We start from the raw sequence: 24,823 nt of genomic DNA on the forward strand, positions 1-24,823 counted from the left end.
AACATATCCCTGCCTCTACATACCGGCCCCTAATTATTATTACATAATAATTACCTAACAATAATAACACGAAACAACTTGACATAGAATACATGCAAACAAGATTAACATTTTTTTGCTTTTTTTTTTTTTTTTTACAAATATGAAAATAGTTCTTTTGGAGTGTCCTTGAATGAAGAGGTTTCCACGTGTCGTCATGTGTCTTAATGTCCCTAGGCCAGAGGTTCCAGAACTTTCGGAGCCTAGATAGAATGATGTCTGTCACAAAGTCAAAGTCATGTCAAATCAAGCCATCCTTCAGGTGTCCTCTTCTGCTAGAAGCAGACAAATCTTTGTAACTGGCCTGTCCAGATAGCTTGTCCTGGTCTGGATCTTGACTTGCCGAACAAGTCCTTCTTTATCCGGAACAGCCTTGACAACTTTTCCCATGGTCCATGAGTTGCGGGGTGCAGAGTCATCCACAATAAGCACAATGTCTCCAGGAACAAAGTTGCGTTTGATTCTGTTCCATTTTTGGCGCTCTTGAAGTTGTGGCAGGTACTCTTTTGTCCATCTTTTCCAAAAGAGGTCGGAGATATACTGTATTTGTTTCCATCTGCGGACAGAATATAGGTCCTCTTTTTGGAAAACACCAGGAGGAATGGTTGGCTTCCCTTTGAGAAGAAGGAGATGATTAGGAGTCAGAGCCTCAAGGTCATTTGGGTCTGATGATGCCTTTGTTATTGGTCTGCTATTAATGATAGCTTCAACTTCGCACAGCACAGTGTGGAGACAGTCGTCATCCAGAGTTTGCACTCTCAAAGTAGAGTTGAGAACTTTCCGGATTGAACGAATTAATCGCTCCCAGGCCCCTCCATGATGGGAACCACCAGGAGGATTAAATTTCCACTTTATTCCTTTCTGCAGGAGTTCATCATGGATCCTAGACTGATTCAGTTGCTCCAGAGATCGTTTTAACTCTCGATCAGCGCCAACAAAGTTGGTTCCATTGTCCGAACAGAGTTCTTTGACTTGTCCTCTTCGTGCAATAAAGCGACGCAAGGCGTTGATAAAGGAATCTGTTTCCAGTGACGCTGCTACTTCAATGTGCACAGCTCTCAATGCTAAGCAGGTGAAGATCACTCCATATCTTTTCACTTTAGATCTTCCTTGTTTCACTTCAAATGGTCCGAAACAATCAACTCCTACTGAGGTGAATGGTGGTTCATCTGGAGAAATCCTGTTGCGTGGCAGATCTGCCATCTGTTGGCTAGCTGGCACTGCCAGAACCCGTCGACAGACGACACATTTGGCCAAGATTTTTCGTATGGCCACACTGGCCCCAGTAATCCAGTATTTCTGACGTAGTTTTGACAACATGTGGCTTCTTCCAGCATGGCCAATTTCTTTGTGGACTTGCCTCAAGATAAGGTCAGAAATGTGCAGGTCTTTTGCCAATATGATGGGATGCTTTGACTCTTCTGGCATTGCTGCCTTTCCAAGTCTTCCACCAACTCTCAAGATGCCATTATCAAGCTTTGGATTCAGTTTATAGATGTGGCTCGTCCGTTTCACATTTTGATTCTTTAGGAGGCTAGAAAACTCCTCTGGGAATCTTTTCCTTTGGCACAACTTGATTATTTCCAACTCTGCCTCTTGTATGTCTTCCACAGTGAGAAAAACATCAATTAAAGGTTTGGCACACTGGGGCTTCCTTTTCACAATGTTTTTCTTTTTCTTCTCATCACCGTTTGATTGTGATGGCAACACATTGACTTTCTTCCTTGTCTTCCAGAGGCTTAAAAGTGTGTATTTGAACTTCAAGATCCAACTCATCACTCGTTTCAGGTGGGCCCAAGATGAGGAGCGGTCAATCAATTGAGACACTGAGTCATCACTCTGGACTGAAACAGCATTGGCCAATATGCTCTTTCTAAGCTCAGGGTCATCTTGCTCCGATAGTTCTTCATACCTTAATGTATATGAAGGCCATTGCTCCTCTGTTCTCAGGAATTGTGGGCCACACATCCATTGTTCATCCTTTAAGAATGACGTCACTCCAAGTCCCCTGGAAGCAACATCTGCTGGATTAGACAAGGAGTTCACATATCTCCACTGAGTCGTTTCAGATGCTCCAAGGATCTCCGAGACCCTGTTGGCCACAAAAGTCCTGAATCTGGAGGTTTTGTTGTTGATGTATTTTAGCACTGCCGTGCTGTCAGTCCAAAACACAGAGTCTAGCAATGCCATCTGCAGCTCCCTTTTCCAAAACCTATCCAGCTGCTGTTAGCTCCAATCGGGGAATGGTAGTTGGTTTTAAGGGCGCCACCCTGGATTTTCCCATGATGAGAATACTACACAGCTTTCCATCAGTGTTACGTAGAAGTAGGTACGCAGCTGTTCCATAACCTACTTCACTTGCATCTGCAAAATGATGTAGTTGGGCAGAAGCTACAGTGCCAAAGTCCACAGGCTTAAAACATCTGTTGATCTTGAAATCTTCAAGCAAGTGGAGCTCCTGTAGCCAATTCATCCATTCCAGTGCAATGGGTGTGGGTATGATCTCGTCCCAACCAAGGCCTTTTCTACACAAGTCCTGCAGGATGAATTTGGCCCTTAACACCACTGGCGCAAGCACTCCAAGTGGGTCATAAATGGCACTGACCACGGACAAGATCCCTCTACGTGTCAAAGGTCGATCTTGGATGGAGATTTTGAACTTGAATGTGTCTGACTGGATACACCACTGCACACCAAGTACTCTCTCAACAGGAAATGTTCCATGGTCCAAATCCATTTCTTTTACATCCATTGCCCTCTCCTCTTCAGGGATTGCTAACAACACATTTCTGCTGTTGCTCATCCACTTCTTTAGCTGAAAGCCACCTTTGGCACAGATGGCTCGAAGTTCACGATAGAGGGCAATCGCTTCAGCTTCAGTGGGAACTGAGACAAGACAGTCATCTACATAGAAGTTGTACATAATGGTATCCACAGCTTGCAGACTGAACAAATGGATGTTGTCTTCTGCACATTTTCTCAAGGCAAAGTTTGCACAGCTTGGCGAAGATGTTGCGCCGAAGAGATGGACACACATCCTGTATTCCTCCATTGGTTGAGAGTAGTTCCCATTGGGCCACCAGAGAAATCTTAGTAGGTTACAGTCTTCATGTGGTACACGCACCTGGTGGTACATGGCCTCAATATCTGCTATCAAGACATTGGGCTCCTTCCTGAATCTGCTTATGACTCCAATTAGTGAGCTGGTAAAATCAGGTCCTTGCAGCAACTGGGAGTTCAAGGACATTCCTTGAAATGATGCAGCACAGTCAAACACCACTCGAAGTTTCTTCTTTTGCGGATGGTACACACCATGGTGCGGGATGTACCAAATTTTGCCAGGACTACATGCCACCTCATCTGCAGGCACCTTCTCAGCATGACCGCAAGTAATCATGTTGAGCATGAAAGCAGCATAATCTGCATGAAATACAGCATGTTTTCGAAACCTACTTTTGAGGTTCAAGGCGCGTTGCTCTGCTAACTTCCGGTTGTCAGGCATGTGCACATTTCTTTTCTTCAACGGCAAACCAATGGTGTAATGACCATTCACCAGCTTTACAGTGCTTTTCATCATTTCCATAAACTGGCAATCTTCTCTAGAAGGACCCAGTTGCTCTCCGTGTTCACATTCAGGGAAGTCTAGCTGAAACTGTTGCTTCCACAGTTCATCTAATTTCACCACAGATATGCGATTAACAGTGATGTGTGATTGCTCCAAGTCTGTGTCACCAGACATTGGTCCATTAACAGTCCATCCTAACATTGTTTGAACAGCATATGGCCCACCATTTTCACTTGGAATCACCTTCAATGGTTCCAGGGCTCTTGGTGCATTCAAGCCGATTAAAAGCTCTATTTCAGCATCAATTTCAGGTAGGTGTACTCCTCGCAAATATGGCCATCTAATGAGATTCTGCTCCCGAGGTATGTTACTCTTGCACACAGGCATTTTCTTTTGTGTAAAGACATGTGGCAAGTCTATGTAGAGGTCACTTTCCAGGCCAGCTACTTCCAGATTTGATACAATGCAACTTCCCACAAGCTTTTCCTGGCCCATAGTGCGCAAGATTATTTTAGTTCCTCTTCCTGGAACATTCAGCTTATTCATTAGACTTGTTGTACAAAAGGAGCTGGAACTGCCTTGATCCAAGAAAGCATACGTTTCCACAATTGTTTGTCCTTTTTGAGACTTGACTTTAACTGGCACAATAGAGAGCTTGCAGTCATGATCACCGGCCCGAGTGAGACCACTACTTTGCACCGCCACCAAAGAGCTGCCCACTGGTTCCTTTGTATTTTCTACATTTCCTTGGTCTTTATCTTGGTCCTTGTTCTTTTGGTGAATGTGAAGAATAGTTGGATGATTGGCTCCACATGTTTTGCATGACAGTCGTCTCCTGCAGTCCTTACTAATGTGCCCAATGCGCATACAGCCAAAGCAGACTCCATGCTCTTTTAGAAAAGCCATCTTTTCTACATGCGTCCTCTTTCCCAGTAGAGAACACAGTTCCAATGCATGTCCACCCTTGCAGTATCGGCAGGATCTTTTGTCCAGCAAGACTCCTTCTTTCTTCACATCAGCCTTTTCATCAACTGAAGCTACTGTAGTAGCAAAGGTGCTTCCTTGATTTTGTATACGATGCTGATAGTTACTTTTGCTGCTATCTTTATTTTGCATTCTTTTTGGCGTGTCCTGTATGTTGCCAAATACAGGGTCTGCTGCAATCTTTACTTGCCGCTCAATGAAATTGACGATGTCAGAAAAAGTAGCTCTTTGTTGACGAGTCTCTTGAATATCACAAGCTACTGACCTCCACTTATCTCTCAGTTTATATGGCAACTTCTTAATCACCATCAGCATGCTTGAAGGCATGTTTAGCTCAGACATATATTGTATGTCATCCATTGCATTGCAGCATCCTTTTAAAAAGAGACTATATGCTTGGAATGATTTGATATCTTCTGCCTTAACCACAGGCCATGAGTGTGCCTTGTCCAGATAGGCTGAAGCAATTTTTTGCTCATTCCCAAAATGTTCTTCTAACAAAGCTTTAGCTCGTTGATATCCTCTGTCTGCAGGCATTTGTTGACAGCTCCGAACAAGTGCTCGTGGTTCTCCTCTTGTGTACTGTACTAGAAAGTGCAGACAGTCTCCTGCATCATCTGTCCTTTCCTCTACATTGTGCTCAAAGGCTCTCATAAAGGAATGATAATGCAGAGGATCTCCATCAAACACCTGGATCTCTCTTTTGGGCAAATGAGAGATGCTGTGTTGCTGTGCCAACAGAGCCGAGATTTCGTTTTGCCTTGCCATGATGGATACCAAGTTGTTAGAGTCATCAGTGACTGGCACCTGAGCACGTGGGTTGACTGCATACTGGGAAGTTGAAATATTCACAGTAGGAGCCATCGGATATTGAGGCAACCTCTGATGGTCTATCTGAGTTGCAACACCATCAGTGGTTTTCTTTTTGTTAGTCTGTGGTAGATGAGACTTTGATGTGATTCGACTGTCATACTGACTTTGCCCACCAGGGACAAATGAATCAACCTCAGGATTAAGAGCAGCGTGAGCCCCTCTGGCTTCATAGGGTTCCATTCCATCTGGTTTCTTACATCTGCTGCCTTTCACACTACTGCCTGAAGTTCTTAGGACATGCATCCTAGCTTGAGCAGCTGCAATTTCCACTTCAAGATCAAATCTCTCTTTCCTTTTCTTTATTTCCTCTTGTTGCTGGTCCAGCTCTTGTTTTTGTTTGAGTAGTTTCTGACGAGTGAGAAGAGCAGCTATTTCAGCCTCTGCTTTCACACGAGAAGAGGCAATAAAAGAGCTTGAAGTTGTTGAAGTTCCAGGTTTTGATCCATGTTTTCGATTTCCAACATTTGAAATGCTGTCATTTGGTTGAATATCATCCTGTATCACATGGTCCGTTTTTTGAGGCATGTCATCCTGTTTCATGTCACAAGGTTTACAATCAAAACGTGACTCATGTAATGGCAAGCTTTGAGAATTTTCAAGCCCATTATGTGATGGTTTCTCCACATTGTTAGTTGTTGCATTTCTTGAGATTTGTCTCTTTATTTCAGAGAGCCAGCATTTCACATCTTCGATGAATCCTTGGTTGTATGTGTTGATACTTGAAAACCACATTTGTTGTTTATCCTTTTCCTGTTCAGGTACAAGTTCCATCAGTGACCCATGTAGTGAAATTGCCTCACCATGCAATAAGATTAAAATGTCCAGTTGTTTTTGCACTTGAAAACCATTGTCATCATCGTCCATAAGCTCCTTCAAAGCAATAATGACACCTTTCATCTTATTTACTCTTGTTTGCCGTTCCTTTTGAAGTCTTTCCATTTTACACAATAAGGCCTTTTCAGTGAGAATGATTTTTCTCTTGACACTTTCATTGTTTTCATTAGTTTCATTTGTGTTTGAACCAAGCTTAGATTGATTCGCACTTGACCCAGCTTTTGATCCACTCATATTGACATCAAGCAAAATATGCACCTCAGCAGTCCAGAAAGCAAGTCACAGTTCACACTCTGGTTCAGACTTGAGTATCATCAACTTCCACTTCACATAAGTAGTGTGCACAAACAAGCGATCCACTTTTCCACAAGAATGACATCAAACGGCCACAGCGTCCATGTACATCCAATATGTAGGTGTGCTCAGCATCAACTGTGTCCAGGCAATTAGAAACATCACAGATGAATAACACATACCATGAGTAGCGCTGAGTTCCGTCACACCATTCAAATTTACTCACGGTCATCCATAGTGGCTAAGTGGTCCATTGGGTGCACAAATCCAACAAAGCATCAGAGGTGTTGGCTATGAAGCTTGAAGTTTCTGTTGACAATTGTTGTGACTATCCAAACCAAATTTAGTCACTAAGATAAGAAGAAGGGGCTCTGTCCGACACGCTGATTCCAAGATGGAAACTTGAGGCCTTTACTGCAGTTTGTAGGTGTTTATTTGACTCTTCAATACTATACTTTCTTATGTACAATTACTGAAGGTGAACTTGCAGGTTGGGACAAATGGTGGTAATCTAACATCAATATAGTGTCAATATAGCGTCAATCTAGCGTCAATCTAGCGGTCAACAGAAAATAACAGCACCCTGCCTCCTCTCTTCCTGTACCAACAAGCAAACATTTCAGCAACACAGGTGACATTGATTAAGCAATCACTCTACCTTTGTGACACACCCACACACACAGCTCCGCCCACTCATACATAAACACACAGACACCACTGACCCCTACTGGCATCTCAGACAACATATCCCTGCCTCTACACGTACCATCAATGGGTTAGCCATTTTGTATTACCAGAGCAGAAAGGGTACAATTTCATTCATTTTCATCCTTCAGAGATGTGCTGATTGAATAAAGCAGCAAAAAAATTGACATAAACTCCTTCTATCCCTCTCCACAGAAATCTTTAGTAAAAGGCAAAAGATTTGTACATTTTGAAGAGAAGCGTGAGCTGTTTCAGTGTGTGTGCTACAGAAAACAAATAGCCTTTAGCTGATACCCCTGAGAGTAAGGTGTCACTTGGTTTCTGATGCATTATGAAAGGCACTGACCAAATTCAATTTCAGCGCTAAAATGTATGAATGAACCGGTGGATGAACTTTTGCAATTGGTTTCCAAGGGAGAGCAATGGACGGCGTCAATAATGCGATAAGTTATTGTACAGCCAGCGGACAAAGACCCTGTGAACAAAGCCAAAGGCGGTTCATCTTTCAAAACCCAACTACAACTCTAACAACACTAACTAAAATGCTCTGATTAAGCAGAGCAGCAACAAAATTGACATAAACTCCTCTATCCCTCTCCACAGAAATCTTTAATAAAAGGCGAAATATTTGGACATTTTGTAGAGAAACGTGAGCTGTTTCGGTCTGTGCGACAGAAAACAAATAGCCTTTGGCTGATACACTTCACAGTTATGGTGTCACTTTGGCTGTTTGTCAATCTCAAGAACACAGAGTACGTTCTTGTAACGCAACGAGCAGGGTCTTGGTAAGCCCGGTCTCAAGAACGTACTTCCCAGGCACATATCTCACTGGCGTATTTCCGTAATTCAGCGCAGTTACATCATGTGACTTGCTTTCAATGGATTTGTACTACTATTTGGTTGTTTCAAAATGTTTTTGTACAACATACATCGGTTAAAAACTTTACTTACATCCTTGTGATTTCGCGAGACTTAATCAATGGCGGTCCAGTTACTGTTCCAATCGAAAGTATGCATAAGCCAAGACCACACGGAATTCCTGGATGTCGTTCTTTTTTGCTAGCTTAAACCAAGGATGCATCGGTTGTTGCTTGGTGAAGGCTTGGCTGTGAATATATCCCAAGATGCATTTCATACTTCAAGGAACGAATGGGAGTGGAGAGCATCACGTTTTTTCTTCTTTCTTCCCACACCTGTTTGGTGTTGTTGTTTTGTGTTGATTTGGCTGCCTTTGGCAGCTGATACACCAGTTTGTCAGACTAAGCCTCTTGCTGATCCACCAACTTTGCCCAACTAGTCTCGACCTCGCCTTTGATTCCCGTCTCATGATCTGAGAGCCACACTGATGGCGCTGACCATTGTGCGTTGTACGATGCATATTCACGCCATCCATTCCTCTCCCTCGGAAAGCCAATTGAGAAGGTTAGTCCCCCGGATCATACTGTACAAATATTTTTGTTTTAAACTTGTTAGTCCCTGGGTAACGCCAATGTCGAATTTGGCCAGTGCCTTCCATAATGCATCAGAAACAAAGTGACACCAAGACTGTCAGGTGTATCAGCCAAAGGCTATTTGTTTTCTCTGGCACATACTGAACCAGCTCACGCTTCTCTTCAAAACGTACAAATCTTTCGCCTTTTACTAAAGATTTCCGTGGAGAGTGGTAGCAAGAGTTCATGCCAATTTTTTGCTGCTCTGCTCAAGCAGAGCATTTCTGAAGAATGAAAATAAATCAAACTGTACGCTTTCTACTCTGGTACAACAAAGCAGCTAACCCATTGATGATACAACTGTTATGGAAGCATAATTTTTTTTGTATGAGTTTATACAAGAAACACACTTTGGCTTTTTTTATGGTCTCTTTGATCGTGTGCTGTACAACGAGTCATTGCGTGATTGACGCCATCCATTCCTTTCGATCGGTAACTAATTGCCCAAGTTCATCCCCCGGTTCATACATACATTTTAGCGCTGAAATTGAATTTGGTCGGTGCATGAGAAACAAACTGACACCTTGACTGTCAGGGGTATCAGCCAAAGGCTATTTGTTTTCTCTGGCACATACTGAACCAGCTCACGCTTCTCTTCAAAATGTACAAATCTTTCGCCTTTTACTAAAGATTTCCGTGGAGAGTGGTAGCAAGAGTTCATGCCAATTTTTTGCTGCTCTGCTCAAGCAGAACATTTCTGAAGAATGAAAATAAATCAAACTGTACGCTTTCTACTCTGGTACAACAAAGCAGCTAACCCATTGATGATACAACTGTTATGGAAGCATAATTTTTTTTGTATGAGTTTATACAAGAAACACACTTTGGCTTTTTTTCTGGTCTCTTTGATCGTGTGCTGTACAACGAGTCATTGCGTGATTGACGCCATCTTTTCCTTTCGCTCGGTAACTAATTGCCCAAGTTCATCCCCCGGTTCATACATACATTTTAGCGCTGAAATTGAATTTGGTCGGTGCATGAGAAACAAACTGACACCTTGACTGTCAGGGGTATCAGCCAAAGGCTATTTGTTTTCTCTGGCACATACTGAACCAGCTCACGCTTCTCTTCAAAACGTACAAATCTTTCGCCTTTTACTAAAGATTTCCGTGGAGAGTGGTAGCAAGAGTTCATGCCAATTTTTTGCTGCTCTGCTCAAGCAGAACATTTCTGAAGAATGAAAATAAATCAAACTGTACGCTTTCTACTCTGGTACAACAAAGCAGCTAACCCATTGATGATACAACTGTTATGGAAGCATAATTTTTTTTGTATGAGTTTATACAAGAAACACACTTTGGCTTTTTTTCTGGTCTCTTTGATCGTGTGCTGTACAACGAGTCATTGCGTGATTGACGCCATCCATTCCTTTCGCTCGGTAACTAATTGCCCAAGTTCATCCCCCGGTTCATACATACATTTTAGCGCTGAAATTGAATTTGGTCGGTGCATGAGAAACAAAGTGACACCTTGACTGTCAGGTGTATCAGCCAAAGGCTATTTGTTTTCTCTGGCAAATACTGAACCAGCTCACGCTTCTCTTCAAAACGTACAAATCTTTCGTGTTTTACTAAAAATTTCAGTGGAGAGCAGTAGACAGAGTTTATGTCAAATGTTTCCTGCTCTGCTCATTCAGAGCATTTCTGAAGAATCAAAATGAATCAACGTCACTGGGTTCATACATACATTTTAACACTGGTACCAAATTAGGTCCCTCCTTCCATTGTCGTAGCGCCAGCCTCTCGGCCTTGCGCTGGGCAGGCAGAAGGTGTCTGGCGGACGCCACGTGCCGGGACACTGACACAAAGGCACCGTTGTTCTCCAAACAGGCTGGTGCTAAAAGAAGAGGTTTCCTTATTCACTCAGCCGTGATCGTGAATCAGATGTCGCAGGACTGGTGCAAGCTTCACTTGAAGAACTAGCAGGAATCACGTTGCAAAATGACTACTTTTGAAAACTCAGGTTCAGACTAAAATAAAGTCCCGGAGGCCGGGATGCAAGCTGCAGACAAGGATTTCTTGACACAAGACACGAGTTACTCAGTTTGCATCGGGAGCAGAGCTACAGAAGAAAGAGATGAGATTGGTCTTCATGGTCTTATAGCAACATACAAAGCCATCCCCTTCTTTCTTTCGGGGTGTAACATCCTGATGACCACTGGTTTTATTGGTATCTCAAGTACTGCGAACCTTCTCATTAACATAATTAATTATATTGATGTCTTAATGAACACTAGAGAGTGCCATAGGCTTATAGTTGAACATGACCCTAAAGTGAACTTGACTATAAGTTGACAATTGATACAATATAGTAAACACAACATAGTTATTACATAATACATAGCGTCACTATATACCTTTAAAATTGCATAGATGGCCTAATTCAGCCTACATCACAGCAAATTTCAAGAATCCTGACAATTCCAATAACACAAAGAAAGCCAATCGCATCCAGTGGATGGATCTTCCAATATCTCGGAAAACATTCCTCATTTTTAGGGTTTGACTGGTTTCCGGGTGCTGCCGACCGGGGTTATACAGTAAAGGTCGCCACCGTCATTGAGGGGTGATTCTGCTAATCATGGTTTAAAAGGATGGCCGCATACAGAAGTCAGTGTGCTAGCTCTGGCAGCACACATGAAAAATTGGATACAATACAGAGAAGATTAGCATGGCCCCTGCGCAAGGATGACACGCAATCTCGTGAAGCGGATCCACTTTTTTTTTCTCTACTTTATCGTCTTAACTGATTTTAGGGCACTGTGGTTGACTGGTTAGCACGTTCGCCTCCCAGTGCTAAGGACGCAAGATGGAGTCCAGGCTCCGGCCTTCCTGGGTAGAGTTTGTATGTTCTCCCTGTGCCTGCATTGGTCTTCTCCGGGGTTCTCCAGTTTCCTTACACATTCCAAAAGACATGCATGGCAGGTTAATTGGGTGCCCTGAATTGTGCTTGTGAGTGTGGTTGGTTGTTCGTCCGTGTCCCGTGTGATTGGCTGGCAACCAGTTCAGGGTGTACACCACCTACTGCCTGAAGCCAGCTGTGGTAGGCTCCGCGACCCTTGTGAGGAGTAAGCGGTGAAGAAACTGGATGGATTACAACATCACCGGATTGGCTTGATCTGCACGTTACTTCCTGATCATTTGTGTTTTTCCATGGGACACTCCAGAATGAGCTTTGCACTCTCTGACTAGTTGCCGCGTGACTGATGACAGACGGTCACAGCCGAGAATGATCTGAGAGCCACACTGATGGCGCTGACCATTACTCTTGGCCGGGAAGCCTAATTTGCAACTTTATTAAGTATTCGCTGAAGAATAACGTTGCACGTTGATTAAATCATAGCACCCAAGTCTGACACCTGAGAGAAAAATACAACCTCGGCATTAGCAACAACAGACTAGCATAGCATTTTGAATGCATAGCCATTTCTGTGGCATGCCCAGTCCATTCTATGACATATGCTGCATGATTGTGCATTGTACGATGCGTGATCGACGCCATCCATTCTTCTCGCTCGGAAAGCCAATTGAGAAGGTTAGTAACCCCCGGATCGTACTGTACAAATATTTTTGTTTTAAACTTGTTAGTCGCTGGGTAACGCCGATGTCGAATTTGGCCAGTGCCTTCCAAAATGCATCAGAAATAAAGGCCGTTTCTCAATACGCATTCTTGTCTGTACTTACGTCCTCGTGATGTCTTGATTCGTCATCAGTCGCGGCCCAAGTACTGTTCCAATTGCAAGTACGCAAAAAGCAATAGCTGGTGCATTATTGAAGGCACGAACAATTTCGATTTCAGGGCTAAAATGCATGTATGAGCCGGTGGATGAACTTGCGCAATTGGTTTCCGAGCGAGAGCAATGGACGGTGTCAATAATGCGATGAGTTGTCGTACAGCGGACAAAGAGCCAAACAAAGCCAAACGCGGTTCATGTTTCAAAACCTAACTACAACTCAGGTTTCCACAACAGTCGTACCATCAATGGGTTAGCCATTTTGTATTACCAGAGCAGAAAGGGTACAATTTCATTCATTTTCATCCTTCAGAGATGTGCTGATTGAATAAAGCAGCAAAAAAATTGACATAAACTCCTTCTATCCCTCTCCACAGAAATCTTTAGTAAAAGGCAAAAGATTTGTACATTTTGAAGAGAAACGTGAGCTGTTTCAGTGTGTGTGCTACAGAAAACAAATAGCCTTTAGCTGATACCCCTGAGAGTAAGGTGTCACTTGGTTTCTGATGCATTATGAAAGGCACTGACCAAATTCAATTTCAGCGCTAAAATGTATGAATGAACCGGTGGATGAACTTTTGCAATTGGTTTCCAAGGGAGAGCAATGGACGGCGTCAATAATGCGATAAGTTATTGTACAGCCAGCGGACAAAGACCCTGGGAACAAAGCCAAAGGCGGTTCATCTTTCAAAACCCAACTACAACTCTAACAACACTAACTAAAATGCTCTGATTAAGCAGAGCAGCAACAAAATTGACATAAACTCCTCTATCCCTCTCCACAGAAATCTTTAATAAAAGGCGAAATATTTGGATATTTTGTAGAGAAACGTGAGCTGTTTCGGTGTGTGCGACAGAAAACAAATAGCCTTTGGCTGATACACTTCACAGTTATGGTGTCACTTTGGCTGTTTGTCAATCTCAAGAACACAGAGTACGTTCTTGTAACGCAACGAGCAGGGTCTTGGTAAGCCCGGTCTCAAGAACGTACTTCCCAGGCACATATCTCACTGGCGTATTTCCGTAATTCAGCGCAGTTACATCATGTGACTTGCTTTCAATGGATTTGTACTACTATTTGGTTGTTTCAAAATGTTTTTGTACAACATACATCGGTTAAAAACTTTACTTACATCCTTGTGATTTCGCGAGACTTAATCAATGGCGGTCCAGTTACTGTTCCAATCGAAAGTATGCATAAGCCAAGACCACACGGAATTCCTGGATGTCGTTCTTTTTTGCTAGCTTAAACCAAGGATGCATCGGTTGTTGCTTGGTGAAGGCTTGGCTGTGAATATATCCCAAGATGCATTTCATACTTCAAGGAACGAATGGGAGTGGAGAGCATCACGTTTTTTCTTCTTTCTTCCCACACCTGTTTGGTGTTGTTGTTTTGTGTTGATTTGGCTGCCTTTGGCAGCTGATACACCAGTTTGTCAGACTAAGCCTCTTGCTGATCCACCAACTTTGCCCAACTAGTCTCGACCTCGCCTTTGATTCCCGTCTCATGATCTGAGAGCCACACTGATGGCGCTGACCATTGTGCGTTGTACGATGCATATTCACGCCATCCATTCCTCTCCCTCGGAAAGCCAATTGAGAAGGTTAGTCCCCCGGATCATACTGTACAAATATTTTTGTTTTAAACTTGTTAGTCCCTGGGTAACGCCAATGTCGAATTTGGCCAGTGCCTTCCATAATGCATCAGAAACAAAGTGACACCATGACTGTCAGGTGTATCAGCCAAAGGCTATTTGTTTTCTCTGGCACATACTGAACCAGCTCACGCTTCTCTTCAAAACGTACAAATCTTTCGCCTTTTACTAAAGATTTCCGTGGAGAGTGGTAGCAAGAGTTCATGCCAATTTTTTGCTGCTCTGCTCAAGCAGAACATTTCTGAAGAATGAAAATAAATCAAACTGTACGCTTTCTACTCTGGTACAACAAAGCAGCTAACCCATTGATGATACAACTGTTATGGAAGCATAATTTTTTTGTATGAGTTTATACAAGAAACACACTTTGGCTTTTTTTCTGGTCTCTTTGATCGTGTGCTGTACAACGAGTCATTGCGTGATTGACGCCATCCATTCCTTTCGCTCGGTAACTAATTGCCCAAGTTCATCCCCCGGTTCATACATACATTTTAGCGCTGAAATTGAATTTGGTCGGTGCATGAGAAACAAACTGACACCTTGACTGTCAGGGGTATCAGCCAAAGGCTATTTGTTTTCTCTGGCACATACTGAACCAGCTCACGCTTCTCTTCAAAACGTACAAATCTTTCGCCTTTTACTAAAGATTTCCGTGGAGAGTGGTAGCAAGAGTTCATGCCAATTTTTTGCTGCTCTGCTCAAGCAGAACATTTCTGAAGAATGAAAATAAATCAAACTGTACGCTTTCTACTCTGGTACAACAAAGCAGCTAACCCATTGATGATACAACTGTTATGGAAGCATAATTTTTTTTGTATGAGTTTATACAAGAAACACACTTTGGCTTTTTTTCTGGTCTCTTTGATCGTGTGCTGTACAACGAGTCATTGCGTGATTGACGCCATCCATTCCTTTCGCTCGGTAACTAATTGCCCAAGTTCATCCCCCGGTTCATACATACATTTTAGCGCTGAAATTGAATTTGGTCGGTGCATGAGAAACAAAGTGACACCTTGACTGTCAGGTGTATCAGCCAAAGGCTATTTGTTTTCTCTGGCAAATACTGAACCAGCTCACGCTTCTCTTCAAAACGTACAAATCTTTCGTGTTTTACTAAAAATTTCAGTGGAGAGCAGTAGACAGAGTTTATGTCAAATGTTTCCTGCTCTGCTCATTCAGAGCATTTCTGAAGAATCAAAATGAATCAACGTCACTGGGTTCATACATACATTTTAACACTGGTACCAAATTAGGTCCCTCCTTCCATTGTCGTAGCGCCAGCCTCTCGGCCTTGCGCTGGGCAGGCAGAAGGTGTCTGGCGGACGCCACGTGCCGGGACACTGACACAAAGGCACCGTTGTTCTCCAAACAGGCTGGTGCTAAAAGAAGAGGTTTCCTTATTCACTCAGCCGTGATCGTGAATCAGATGTCGCAGGACTGGTGCAAGCTTCACTTGAAGAACTAGCAGGAATCACGTTGCAAAATGACTACTTTTGAAAACTCAGGTTCAGACTAAAATAAAGTCCCGGAGGCCGGGATGCAAGCTGCAGACAAGGATTTCTTGACACAAGACACGAGTTACTCAGTTTGCATCGGGAGCAGAGCTACAGAAGAAAGAGATGAGATTGGTCTTCATGGTCTTATAGCAACATACAAAGCCATCCCCTTCTTTCTTTCGGGGTGTAACATCCTGATGACCACTGGTTTTATTGGTATCTCAAGTACTGCGAACCTTCTCATTAACATAATTAATTATATTGATGTCTTAATGAACACTAGAGAGTGCCATAGGCTTATAGTTGAACATGACCCTAAAGTGAACTTGACTATAAGTTGACAATTGATACAATATAGTAAACACAACATAGTTATTACATAATACATAGCGTCACTATATACCTTTAAAATTGCATAGATGGCCTAATTCAGCCTACATCACAGCAAATTTCAAGAATCCTGACAATTCCAATAACACAAAGAAAGCCAATCGCATCCAGTGGATGGATCTTCCAATATCTCGGAAAACATTCCTCATTTTTAGGGTTTGACTGGTTTCCGGGTGCTGCCGACCGGGGTTATACAGTAAAGGTCGCCACCGTCATTGAGGGGTGATTCTGCTAATCATGGTTTAAAAGGATGGCCGCATACAGAAGTCAGTGTGCTAGCTCTGGCAGCACACATGAAAAATTGGATACAATACAGAGAAGATTAGCATGGCCCCTGCGCAAGGATGACACGCAATCTCGTGAAGCGGATCCACTTTTTTTTTCTCTACTTTATCGTCTTAACTGATTTTAGGGCACTGTGGTTGACTGGTTAGCACGTTCGCCTCCCAGTGCTAAGGACGCAAGATGGAGTCCAGGCTCCGGCCTTCCTGGGTAGAGTTTGTATGTTCTCCCTGTGCCTGCATTGGTCTTCTCCGGGGTTCTCCAGTTTCCTTACACATTCCAAAAGACATGCATGGCAGGTTAATTGGGTGCCCTGAATTGTGCTTGTGAGTGTGGTTGGTTGTTCGTCCGTGTCCCGTGTGATTGGCTGGCAACCAGTTCAGGGTGTACACCACCTACTGCCTGAAGCCAGCTGTGGTAGGCTCCGCGACCCTTGTGAGGAGTAAGCGGTGAAGAAACTGGATGGATTACAACATCACCGGATTGGCTTGATCTGCACGTTACTTCCTGATCATTTGTGTTTTTCCATGGGACACTCCAGAATGAGCTTTGCACTCTCTGACTAGTTGCCGCGTGACTGATGACAGACGGTCACAGCCGAGAATGATCTGAGAGCCACACTGATGGCGCTGACCATTACTCTTGGCCGGGAAGCCTAATTTGCAACTTTATTAAGTATTCGCTGAAGAATAACGTTGCACGTTGATTAAATCATAGCACCCAAGTCTGACACCTGAGAGAAAAATACAACCTCGGCATTAGCAACAACAGACTAGCATAGCATTTTGAATGCATAGCCATTTCTGTGGCATGCCCAGTCCATTCTATGACATATGCTGCATGATTGTGCATTGTACGATGCGTGATCGACGCCATCCATTCTTCTCGCTCGGAAAGCCAATTGAGAAGGTTAGTAACCCCCGGATCGTACTGTACAAATATTTTTGTTTTAAACTTGTTAGTCGCTGGGTAACGCCGATGTCGAATTTGGCCAGTGCCTTCCAAAATGCATCAGAAATAAAGGCCGTTTCTCAATACGCATTCTTGTCTGTACTTACGTCCTCGTGATGTCTTGATTCGTCATCAGTCGCGGCCCAAGTACTGTTCCAATTGCAAGTACGCAAAAAGCAATAGCTGGTGCATTATTGAAGGCACGAACAATTTCGATTTCAGGGCTAAAATGCATGTATGAGCCGGTGGATGAACTTGCGCAATTGGTTTCCGAGCGAGAGCAATGGACGGTGTCAATAATGCGATGAGTTGTCGTACAGCGGACAAAGAGCCAAACAAAGCCAAACGCGGTTCATGTTTCAAAACCTAACTACAACTCAGGTTTCCACAACAGTCGTACCATCAATGGGTTAGCCATTTTGTATTACCAGAGCAGAAAGGGTACAATTTCATTCATTTTCATCCTTCAGAGATGTGCTGATTGAATAAAGCAGCAAAAAAATTGACATAAACTCCTTCTATCCCTCTCCACAGAAATCTTTAGTAAAAGGCAAAAGATTTGTACATTTTGAAGAGAAACGTGAGCTGTTTCAGTGTGTGTGCTACAGAAAACAAATAGCCTTTAGCTGATACCCCTGAGAGTAAGGTGTCACTTGGTTTCTGATGCATTATGAAAGGCACTGACCAAATTCAATTTCAGCGCTAAAATGTATGAATGAACCGGTGGATGAACTTTTGCAATTGGTTTCCAAGGGAGAGCAATGGACGGCGTCAATAATGCGATAAGTTATTGTACAGCCAGCGGACAAAGACCCTGGGAACAAAGCCAAAGGCGGTTCATCTTTCAAAACCCAACTACAACTCTAACAACACTAACTAAAATGCTCTGATTAAGCAGAGCAGCAACAAAATTGACATAAACTCCTCTATCCCTCTCCACAGAAATCTTTAATAAAAGGCGAAATATTTGGACATTTTGTAGAGAAACGTGAGCTGTTTCGGTGTGTGCGACAGAAAACAAATAGCCTTTGGCTGATACACTTCACAGTTATGGTGTCACTTTGGCTGTTTGTCAATCTCAAGAACACAGAGTACGTTCTTGTAACGCAACGAGCAGGGTCTTGGTAAGCCCGGTCTCAAGAACGTACTTCCCAGGCACATATCTCACTGGCGTATTTCCGTAATTCAGCGCAGTTACATCATGTGACTTGCTTTCAATGGATTTGTACTACTATTTGGTTGTTTCAAAATGTTTTTGTACAACATACATCGGTTAAAAACTTTACTTACATCCTTGTGATTTCGCGAGACTTAATCAATGGCGGTCCAGTTACTGTTCCAATCGAAAGTATGCATAAGCCAAGACCACACGGAATTCCTGGATGTCGTTCTTTTTTGCTAGCTTAAACCAAGGATGCATCGGTTGTTGCTTGGTGAAGGCTTGGCTGTGAATATATCCCAAGATGCATTTCATACTTCAAGGAACGAATGGGAGTGGAGAGCATCACGTTTTTTCTTCTTTCTTCCCACACCTGTTTGGTGTTGTTGTTTTGTGTTGATTTGGCTGCCTTTGGCAGCTGATACACCAGTTTGTCAGACTAAGCCTCTTGCTGATCCACCAACTTTGCCCAACTAGTCTCGACCTCGCCTTTGATTCCCGTCTCATGATCTGAGAGCCACACTGATGGCGCTGACCATTGTGCGTTGTACGATGCATATTCACGCCATCCATTCCTCTCCCTCGGAAAGCCAATTGAGAAGGTTAGTCCCCCGGATCATACTGTACAAATATTTTTGTTTTAAACTTGTTAGTCCCTGGGTAACGCCAATGTCGAATTTGGCCAGTGCCTTCCATAATGCATCAGAAACAAAGTGACACCATGACTGTCAGGTGTATCAGCCAAAGGCTATTTGTTTTCTCTGGCACATACTGAACCAGCTCACGCTTCTCTTCAAAACGTACAAATCTTTCGCCTTTTACTAAAGATTTCCGTGGAGAGTGGTAGCAAGAGTTCATGCCAATTTTTTGCTGCTCTGCTCAAGCAGAACATTTCTGAAGAATGAAAATAAATCAAACTGTACGCTTTCTACTCTGGTACAACAAAGCAGCTAACCCATTGATGATACAACTGTTATGGAAGCATAATTTTTTTGTATGAGTTTATACAAGAAACACACTTTGGCTTTTTTTCTGGTCTCTTTGATCGTGTGCTGTACAACGAGTCATTGCGTGATTGACGCCATCCATTCCTTTCGCTCGGTAACTAATTGCCCAAGTTCATCCCCCGGTTCATACATACATTTTAGCGCTGAAATTGAATTTGGTCGGTGCATGAGAAACAAACTGACACCTTGACTGTCAGGGGTATCAGCCAAAGGCTATTTGTTTTCTCTGGCACATACTGAACCAGCTCACGCTTCTCTTCAAAACGTACAAATCTTTCGCCTTTTACTAAAGATTTCCGTGGAGAGTGGTAGCAAGAGTTCATGCCAATTTTTTGCTGCTCTGCTCAAGCAGAACATTTCTGAAGAATGAAAATAAATCAAACTGTACGCTTTCTACTCTGGTACAACAAAGCAGCTAACCCATTGATGATACAACTGTTATGGAAGCATAATTTTTTTTGTATGAGTTTATACAAGAAACACACTTTGGCTTTTTTTCTGGTCTCTTTGATCGTGTGCTGTACAACGAGTCATTGCGTGATTGACGCCATCCATTCCTTTCGCTCGGTAACTAATTGCCCAAGTTCATCCCCCGGTTCATACATACATTTTAGCGCTGAAATTGAATTTGGTCGGTGCATGAGAAACAAAGTGACACCTTGACTGTCAGGTGTATCAGCCAAAGGCTATTTGTTTTCTCTGGCAAATACTGAACCAGCTCACGCTTCTCTTCAAAACGTACAAATCTTTCGTGTTTTACTAAAAATTTCAGTGGAGAGCAGTAGACAGAGTTTATGTCAAATGTTTCCTGCTCTGCTCATTCAGAGCATTTCTGAAGAATCAAAATGAATCAACGTCACTGGGTTCATACATACATTTTAACACTGGTACCAAATTAGGTCCCTCCTTCCATTGTCGTAGCGCCAGCCTCTCGGCCTTGCGCTGGGCAGGCAGAAGGTGTCTGGCGGACGCCACGTGCCGGGACACTGACACAAAGGCACCGTTGTTCTCCAAACAGGCTGGTGCTAAAAGAAGAGGTTTCCTTATTCACTCAGCCGTGATCGTGAATCAGATGTCGCAGGACTGGTGCAAGCTTCACTTGAAGAACTAGCAGGAATCACGTTGCAAAATGACTACTTTTGAAAACTCAGGTTCAGACTAAAATAAAGTCCCGGAGGCCGGGATGCAAGCTGCAGACAAGGATTTCTTGACACAAGACACGAGTTACTCAGTTTGCATCGGGAGCAGAGCTACAGAAGAAAGAGATGAGATTGGTCTTCATGGTCTTATAGCAACATACAAAGCCATCCCCTTCTTTCTTTCGGGGTGTAACATCCTGATGACCACTGGTTTTATTGGTATCTCAAGTACTGCGAACCTTCTCATTAACATAATTAATTATATTGATGTCTTAATGAACACTAGAGAGTGCCATAGGCTTATAGTTGAACATGACCCTAAAGTGAACTTGACTATAAGTTGACAATTGATACAATATAGTAAACACAACATAGTTATTACATAATACATAGCGTCACTATATACCTTTAAAATTGCATAGATGGCCTAATTCAGCCTACATCACAGCAAATTTCAAGAATCCTGACAATTCCAATAACACAAAGAAAGCCAATCGCATCCAGTGGATGGATCTTCCAATATCTCGGAAAACATTCCTCATTTTTAGGGTTTGACTGGTTTCCGGGTGCTGCCGACCGGGGTTATACAGTAAAGGTCGCCACCGTCATTGAGGGGTGATTCTGCTAATCATGGTTTAAAAGGATGGCCGCATACAGAAGTCAGTGTGCTAGCTCCGGCAGCACACATGAAAAATTGGATACAATACAGAGAAGATTAGCATGGCCCCTGCGCAAGGATGACACGCAATTTCGTGAAGCGGATCCACTTTTTTTTTCTCTGCTTTTTCGTCTTAACTGATTTTAAGGCACTGTGGTTGACTGGTTAGCACGTTCGCCTCCCAGTGCTAAGGACGCAAGATGGAGTCCAGGCTCTGGCCTTCCTGGGTAGAGTTTGTATGTTCTCCCTGTGCCTGCATTGGTCTTCTCCGGGGTTCTCCAGTTTCCTTACACATTCCAAAAGACATGCATGGCAGGTTAATTGGGTGCCCTGAATTGTGCTAGTGAGTGTGGTTGGTTGTTCGTCTGTGTCCCGTGTGATTGGCTGGCAACCAGCTCAGGGTGTACACCACCTACTGCCTGAAGCCAGCTGTGGTAGGCTCCGCGACCCTTGTGAGGAGTAAGCGGTGAAGAAAAACCCAACTACAACTCTAACAACACTAACTAAAATGCTCTGATTGATCAGAACAGCAACAAAATTGACATAAACTCCTCTATCCCTCTCCACAAAAATCTTTAATAAAAGGCGAAATATTTGTACATTTTGAAGAGAAACATGAGCTGTTTCGGTGTGTGCGACAGAAAACAAATAGCCTTTGGCTGATACACTTGAACAGTTATGGTGTCACTTTGGCCGTTTCTCAATCTCAAGAACACAGAGTACGTTCTTGTAACGCAACTAGCAGGGTCTTGGCAAGCCCGGTCTCAAGAACGTACTTCCCAGGCACGCATATCTCGCTGGCGTATTTCCGTAATTCAGCGCAGTTACATCATGTGACTTGCTTTCAATGGATTTGTACTACTATTTGGTTGTTTCAAAATATTTTTGTACAACATACATCGGTTAAAAACTTTACTTACATCCTTTGAATTCCCGAGACTTAATCAATGGCGGTCCTAGTACTGTTCCAATCGAAAGTATGCATAAGCCAAGACCACACGGAATTCCTGGTTGTTGTTCTTTTTTGCTAGCTTAAACCAAGGATGCATCGGTTGTTGCTTGGTGAAGGCTTGGCTGTGAATATATCCCAAGATGCATTTCATACTATAAGGAACGAATGGGAGTGGAGAAGCATCACGTTTTTTCTTCTTTCTTCCCACAAACCTGTTTGGTGTTGTTGTTTTGTGTTGATTCGGCTGCCTTTGGCAGCTGAGTACACCAGTTTGTTGGACTAAGCCTCTTGCTGATCCACCAACTTTGCCCAATTAGTCTCGACCTCGCCTTTGATTCCCGTCTCACCTCAGTCTCATGCTTGTTAGATTTTATTTTTATTTTTTATTTTTTTGTTATTCTTGTTTCGGTGGTATTGATTCTTGCCTTTTGCAAGCTCTTTCCTTTCATTTGCAAGTGTACTATTGTATTTTTGCAGCTGTGTTTTGGAATAAATTTCATCAAACTTGATTTCCTTCCCATGTTTTTGGGATCTGCACCCTTGAACATAAGATGCATCATCACAATTTCAGAGGAATCAGAACAAAACCTGCAACTCTCACTGATATCTTTCCAGAACCTTCCCCCCTCAATACTGTCGTAGATTGGATAAATCCCATGTATAATTTAATTTCAAATGTTATTTTAAAATAGTACTCATAATTATATTCCATCTATTCACGTGGTACAGTTAAGGCAACGCGTCACAAGCAGGAAGCTCGCAGTAAGAACAACATCCGGGTATTCCGTCCATTCAATGCTTTTGCTTTTTGCGTACTTGCAATTGGAACAGTACTTGGGCCGTGACTGATGACGTTTCAAGACATCACGAGGATGTAAGTACGGACAAGAATGCGTATTGAGAAACGGCCAGTGTTTCTCAACCCTTTTCCTCGGGGCACACTATCCAGCCTGTTTTCCATGTCTCTCGATTCCAACGCAGGTGAGGATCGTTATCAAGCTTCTCCAGAGCTTGCTGATGAGCTGTCATCAGAATCAGCTGCGTTGGGAATAGGAAAACAGGCTGCATAGTGTGCCCCGAGGACCAGGGTTGAGAAACACTGGCCTAGCACACCAAATCACTTATGGCCAGCACTACTTAGCTGAAAGAGAGGCAAAATATTGCAGTCGTGCAGACACAAACAAATAAGAGATTCATACTGTAACAATTGTGACTCTGTAGACTGCAAAGGAAATAAATATATGCCTGTGAGTATTGTTGTATTGTCTTTCTACGTGTTACAACATTTGTGTTTAAATATCCATTGCTTGGCATAACACTACATAGATGTTATTCTTTAGCCAGTTTCCCGTAAGATCAAACTTTATTATCCCCGAAGGGCAACTTGGTGTGCAACAGGGGCTCACAATCAAACACAGAAAAACAAACAATAAAAACAATCAAGTCATAATTGTCATCACAATACAAGAAATGAAACTCATAATTGATTTAAAAATTAACAGCTGATGGAACAAATGGTGATCTCAGATATCTATTGGGCTTTGCCTTCTTACCCCGGGTTTTCACCGGATGCGGTTGCGGTGCGGTTGCGGTGCGGTCCGGCGACGCAAGCAATTAGATTCCATTCATTCGAATGGTGCAGTTTACACCGCTTGCGGGTGCGTTGCGTGTCGACTGCGGAAGGCCTGCGGCGTGCCGCAAGCCTTCCGCAAGGATAGACCTATTTTCTATTTTTGCCGGACGCCGCAGCGGTAGGCCTCCGGCAAATGGCAAGCTAGCACAAAACACATCGAGCGGGACAGGAAGACCGAGACAGTTTCAAAATAAATTTCCGGTTACCTTTCAGAATAAAACACTCGCCAGCTCCTATTTCGCAAGTTTTTCAGCAAAACGTGACGTGGGCGTCGCCGGGCCATGTGCTCATTCACGGTTTAGACACCAGCGAACATGGACGAGGAGAGGTTTATATTGGAGGTGGAAAACCACAAAATAATATATGACACGGCACATCATTTTTATAAGGACTGTAATGTATTGTGAGTTTGATGTTCGCGATTGCTTGTTGTGCCCGTCTCGCTTGCCGTACTGAGCGGCAGCCGGACGCGGAAGACAGAAATAAAGAGTGGACCCGCACTGACCCGACTCTCGTTATTAATATACTTTACAAGGACAACCAAAAAAAGGATGCTGCATGGAATCTCATAGCAGAAGAAGAAGAAAAGGTTAAATCAAAAGAAGTCCACCTCTCGTTGTGAAATGCCACATGATCGCGCGCGCGCGGTCCCGCGAGACACGTTGGGAAGTGGGCGGCGACGGAGCTGCCGGACCGCAGCTGTGCGGAGCCGTGGATTGACAAAAAAATTGACCCGTCCGGAGCACGCAGTCAAGACGCACCGCACCGCAACCGCATCCAGTGAAAACCCGGGGTTAGAAAAGGCCAACCTCCTTCCTGATGGCAATTGCCGAAACTGTAAAAATGGAATTGGGGTGTGCTGTGTTAACATCACAATATTGGACTCATTCAGTTGCTTTTAGGCATACCAATGTGTAATTATCTTTGTTTTGTGTTTAGTTTGGTCATGACAATTGTGAGATGAAATTTTCAAACAAATTCCCT

The 24,823-nt window shown here is 43.3% G+C and overlaps 20 non-coding genes across 20 annotated transcripts; 13 read left to right on the forward strand and 7 right to left on the reverse strand.

Annotated features, from left to right (window-relative positions):
- Positions 1–7,429: 7,429 nt before the first annotated feature.
- LOC144026480 (U5 spliceosomal RNA) lies at positions 7,430–7,542 on the reverse strand. The gene has a single exon (XR_013285189.1). It is a non-coding gene; the product is annotated as a U5 spliceosomal RNA (small nuclear RNA).
- Positions 7,543–7,837: 295 nt separating this feature from the next.
- On the reverse strand, positions 7,838–7,951 carry LOC144026429 (U5 spliceosomal RNA). The gene has a single exon (XR_013285140.1). It is a non-coding gene; the product is annotated as a U5 spliceosomal RNA (small nuclear RNA).
- A 940-nt stretch (positions 7,952–8,891) lies between these two features.
- On the forward strand, positions 8,892–9,005 carry LOC144026481 (U5 spliceosomal RNA). The gene has a single exon (XR_013285190.1). It is a non-coding gene; the product is annotated as a U5 spliceosomal RNA (small nuclear RNA).
- A 359-nt stretch (positions 9,006–9,364) lies between these two features.
- Positions 9,365–9,478, forward strand: LOC144026471 (U5 spliceosomal RNA). The gene has a single exon (XR_013285180.1). It is a non-coding gene; the product is annotated as a U5 spliceosomal RNA (small nuclear RNA).
- Positions 9,479–9,837: 359 nt separating this feature from the next.
- On the forward strand, positions 9,838–9,951 carry LOC144026465 (U5 spliceosomal RNA). The gene has a single exon (XR_013285174.1). It is a non-coding gene; the product is annotated as a U5 spliceosomal RNA (small nuclear RNA).
- A 359-nt stretch (positions 9,952–10,310) lies between these two features.
- LOC144026489 (U5 spliceosomal RNA) lies at positions 10,311–10,424 on the forward strand. Its single transcript, XR_013285197.1, has one exon. It is a non-coding gene; the product is annotated as a U5 spliceosomal RNA (small nuclear RNA).
- Positions 10,425–11,399: 975 nt separating this feature from the next.
- Positions 11,400–11,506, forward strand: LOC144026444 (U6 spliceosomal RNA). The gene has a single exon (XR_013285154.1). It is a non-coding gene; the product is annotated as a U6 spliceosomal RNA (small nuclear RNA).
- A 1,328-nt stretch (positions 11,507–12,834) lies between these two features.
- LOC144026478 (U5 spliceosomal RNA) lies at positions 12,835–12,947 on the reverse strand. The gene has a single exon (XR_013285187.1). It is a non-coding gene; the product is annotated as a U5 spliceosomal RNA (small nuclear RNA).
- A 295-nt stretch (positions 12,948–13,242) lies between these two features.
- LOC144026433 (U5 spliceosomal RNA) lies at positions 13,243–13,356 on the reverse strand. Its single transcript, XR_013285143.1, has one exon. It is a non-coding gene; the product is annotated as a U5 spliceosomal RNA (small nuclear RNA).
- Positions 13,357–14,296: 940 nt separating this feature from the next.
- LOC144026466 (U5 spliceosomal RNA) lies at positions 14,297–14,410 on the forward strand. The gene has a single exon (XR_013285175.1). It is a non-coding gene; the product is annotated as a U5 spliceosomal RNA (small nuclear RNA).
- A 358-nt stretch (positions 14,411–14,768) lies between these two features.
- LOC144026467 (U5 spliceosomal RNA) lies at positions 14,769–14,882 on the forward strand. Its single transcript, XR_013285176.1, has one exon. It is a non-coding gene; the product is annotated as a U5 spliceosomal RNA (small nuclear RNA).
- A 359-nt stretch (positions 14,883–15,241) lies between these two features.
- LOC144026490 (U5 spliceosomal RNA) lies at positions 15,242–15,355 on the forward strand. The gene has a single exon (XR_013285198.1). It is a non-coding gene; the product is annotated as a U5 spliceosomal RNA (small nuclear RNA).
- Positions 15,356–16,330: 975 nt separating this feature from the next.
- On the forward strand, positions 16,331–16,437 carry LOC144026445 (U6 spliceosomal RNA). Its single transcript, XR_013285155.1, has one exon. It is a non-coding gene; the product is annotated as a U6 spliceosomal RNA (small nuclear RNA).
- Positions 16,438–17,765: 1,328 nt separating this feature from the next.
- Positions 17,766–17,878, reverse strand: LOC144026479 (U5 spliceosomal RNA). Its single transcript, XR_013285188.1, has one exon. It is a non-coding gene; the product is annotated as a U5 spliceosomal RNA (small nuclear RNA).
- Positions 17,879–18,173: 295 nt separating this feature from the next.
- Positions 18,174–18,287, reverse strand: LOC144026430 (U5 spliceosomal RNA). The gene has a single exon (XR_013285141.1). It is a non-coding gene; the product is annotated as a U5 spliceosomal RNA (small nuclear RNA).
- Positions 18,288–19,227: 940 nt separating this feature from the next.
- Positions 19,228–19,341, forward strand: LOC144026468 (U5 spliceosomal RNA). Its single transcript, XR_013285177.1, has one exon. It is a non-coding gene; the product is annotated as a U5 spliceosomal RNA (small nuclear RNA).
- A 358-nt stretch (positions 19,342–19,699) lies between these two features.
- Positions 19,700–19,813, forward strand: LOC144026469 (U5 spliceosomal RNA). Its single transcript, XR_013285178.1, has one exon. It is a non-coding gene; the product is annotated as a U5 spliceosomal RNA (small nuclear RNA).
- A 359-nt stretch (positions 19,814–20,172) lies between these two features.
- Positions 20,173–20,286, forward strand: LOC144026491 (U5 spliceosomal RNA). Its single transcript, XR_013285199.1, has one exon. It is a non-coding gene; the product is annotated as a U5 spliceosomal RNA (small nuclear RNA).
- Positions 20,287–21,261: 975 nt separating this feature from the next.
- LOC144026436 (U6 spliceosomal RNA) lies at positions 21,262–21,368 on the forward strand. The gene has a single exon (XR_013285146.1). It is a non-coding gene; the product is annotated as a U6 spliceosomal RNA (small nuclear RNA).
- Positions 21,369–21,763: 395 nt separating this feature from the next.
- LOC144026432 (U5 spliceosomal RNA) lies at positions 21,764–21,877 on the reverse strand. Its single transcript, XR_013285142.1, has one exon. It is a non-coding gene; the product is annotated as a U5 spliceosomal RNA (small nuclear RNA).
- Between the last annotated feature and the right edge of the window lie 2,946 nt (positions 21,878–24,823).

Source organism: Festucalex cinctus, chromosome 9, assembly GCF_051991245.1.
Source record: "Festucalex cinctus isolate MCC-2025b chromosome 9, RoL_Fcin_1.0, whole genome shotgun sequence".
Lineage (NCBI taxonomy): Eukaryota > Metazoa > Chordata > Actinopteri > Syngnathiformes > Syngnathidae > Festucalex > Festucalex cinctus.